The sequence below is a fragment of the Tenrec ecaudatus genome, chromosome 1 (genome assembly GCF_050624435.1).
Source record: "Tenrec ecaudatus isolate mTenEca1 chromosome 1, mTenEca1.hap1, whole genome shotgun sequence".
NCBI classification, from domain to species: Eukaryota; Metazoa; Chordata; class Mammalia; order Afrosoricida; family Tenrecidae; genus Tenrec; species Tenrec ecaudatus.
In genome coordinates this window covers 87,132,672-87,135,589 of record NC_134530.1, presented here as the reverse complement: position 1 = coordinate 87,135,589, position 2,918 = coordinate 87,132,672, and the positions used below count along the sequence as shown (strand labels likewise).

General features: G+C 38.8%; 1 non-coding gene across 1 annotated transcript; it reads right to left on the bottom strand.

Annotated features, from left to right (window-relative positions):
* Window positions 1–2,203: 2,203 nt before the first annotated feature.
* On the bottom strand, window positions 2,204–2,390 carry LOC142438067 (U2 spliceosomal RNA). Its single transcript, XR_012782532.1, has one exon. It is a non-coding gene; the product is annotated as a U2 spliceosomal RNA (small nuclear RNA).
* Between the last annotated feature and the right edge of the window lie 528 nt (window positions 2,391–2,918).

The window sequence follows — 2,918 nt, the reverse complement described above, 5'->3', positions numbered from 1 at the left end:
TGTATAAGCTGAGTTTTTCAGCACATTTTTTAATGCAGTTTTTGTGGTAAAATTAGATGCCTTGGCTGATATTCCGGTAGGCTTATACTCGAGTATAAAAGGTATATTTTCAAACTAAGGACCATTTTAAACCAATATAGAATATATTTGAGATACCTTAAACCCTAATATGGACCCTAATGGTTTTTCCCTTTCAACATGGCACGGGGATGCAAGCTATTCCTCTTATCAAGAGAGGTACTTATTTACTTTTCTTGTGAATCTATACTGTTCTTCATATGGGTTCTAAGAAAAAGAAGGTCTCTGAGCTGACATCCCCCCAAGAGGGCTTCCTTTCTCAATAAAAGTCCATAAAATAGGAAGAGGCCCCATGAAAGGATGTGAGGCATCCTAGTCAGTAGCCCAGCTGAGTCCCCAGCTGACAGCCACCACTGATATCAAACACGTGAATAATTCATCTGTGAAGTCCCATCCCTGTTGAAGTCCACATGGTGGCAGTTTTTAATAACATTAAAGAGCAATTTAGCAGAATTAAGACCTTGGCATCAGAGAATCAAACCACTCACTTTCCATTTTGTCGTACTGTGGTGGGTTGTATGTTGCTGTGATACTGGAAATTATATCACCTATAGTTCGAATACCAGAAGGGTTACTACCTATGGGGAACAAAGTCTCAGGAGGGTTCCTTTCCAAAAACAATCTAGAAGCAAAACTAGGAAATCCACTTCTGAGGGATTTGCCACTGAAAGCCTTGTGAATCACAGCAGAACATCGTCAGCTCAGCTTCAACAGATGAGCTCCACAGGTGCAAGGCACACAAACACTGGGGGGAGCTCCTTCTGTGAAATAGAGTTGACTTTGATGATGTGAATGGCGAAAAAAATGCGTTGGGAACTTTCCTTGGCTGATGGGGCACAGATGGCTCAAAATGAGAAGATAAAACTGAAACCTGCCATCGAGTCTCAGAACACGAAATACGAAAACATGGGATACATGGAGAACATTGAATACATGGAACATCGTGTATGAGGTATGGAACTAGAATATTTGTAAGCCATCAAGAGGGAAATAGAATGTTCAAAGATAAATATCTTGCTCATTAGGGAGCTGAATTTGACTGGCATTGACCATTGTGAAGGAGACAATCATCTAGTTTACTTTGACAGATGACTTAGCCTGGGTCCACTAGAGAAGGAAAGTCAGAAATGCATATATGTTTACTTAGAGCAGACTTTTTGTAAAGAAAATGGCTCACACAAATTATACAAGTAAGCAAGTCCATTTAAAGTAAGATCCAAATCCATGGGTCAGATATTACGCTGGAGATTTTTCTGACTTGTACCTGTGAGTAGCTGTGGAAACTGATGAAGCCAAGATCTACAGGAAAAGGTGGCTGCAGATGCAAATGAAAAAGGCAGACTTGTCAGAGGGTTGGTCACTGACAACTCCCAGGATCAGCATGCCATAGGGCAGACTCTTGACTCAAGAGCCACATGAGGCATATGCTGAATCCAGACCCAGGAAAAAGGAAACAAGAGATCCTGTAGCCTCCAGTTATATAAATTAGAAGCAGAACACAGCACCCAGGAAACTCCCTTGCAATTGATTGCCTCAAGGCTGTGCTCTCTGTAAGTGTTGCATCACACTCTAATCTTTTTGTACCTGATTGCTGTGAATTTCACATTGTTAGATTAGGACAAGAGGGATTACTAGAGGTGAATTGTCAGACGCTGAGAGTCCTGGCCCAGCCCAAACTGACACAAACCTATCACAAGGAAATGACACGCTTAAGAGGAATGTGGTTGCATTCTTAATCATAAAGAACATTTCAAGACATATCTGAAGGTACATTGCTGTTTGTTACAATTTAAAAAGCTATGCTCCTGCAAGGAAGACCAGTTATTATGACTACTATTCAAATTTATGTACCAACCACTAGAGCCAGTGACAAAGAAATTAAAGAATTTATCAACCTCTATTTAGGCTAAAATTGACCAACCATGTGACAGCAATAATAGGCTCAAATTTAGCAGTAATTAGGGGGATGGTGGAAGGTTGAGCAAAGTTTTGTTCTGTGGTACGTAGGGTTGCCATGAGTTTGAATGGACTGGCTGACACTTAACAACAGTTTCAAGTGTTTAAGGATTGGGGTGGCTTTGTTTTTGTTTTGTTTTGTTGTTTCTCTCTCTTTTTTTATTTCCCGAGGAGGCGCACCATTCTTGGAAGTACTGCAATACCAGGTCGATGCGTGGAGTGGATGGAGCAAGCTCCTACTCCATCTCCTTGCTTTAGAAATCCATTTAATATATTGTTCTCAGAGGATGTATTAGATATTAAACTGATAAGAACAGATAGTACACTTGATCTTAGCCAAAAGGCTGAGAAGCGATGGTTGGTTTTGTATATAGAAATGGAAACTCTATATTCTGTCGTAAACTTTTTAATGGTGTAATCTTTGGCTAGTTGGCTATACAGAGGGAAAACTCCAGTTTAAAAAGTAATAACTAATATGCTTACATATTGATAACGTTACATAATTTATGATAGATGAAGGGAAAAAATCCCACAACAATTTAATTGGTAATATTTATTTATAATTATAAATTATAATTATATCACTGGCTAGGATATTTGTGCTTGTCTTGGCAAAAGTAATTGATTTTACCACTTAGTTGTCTCTTCAATCCTCACCTCTACAATTTCATTGCCATTGCTTTGATTAAATAAGTTCCTGATCCGCTGTGACCTGAAGTACTCTAAAGGCCTTTACACCTTCCACTTTGCTGGTTTAACTGACTGCTCTAAATCTTACAATAGTGATCTACCTAAAATTTATTTTAACCAATATTTTGATGTTGTATCATTGATTACAAAATAAACTGATTCACAGACTCACTCATTCAATTATGATCCTCAAA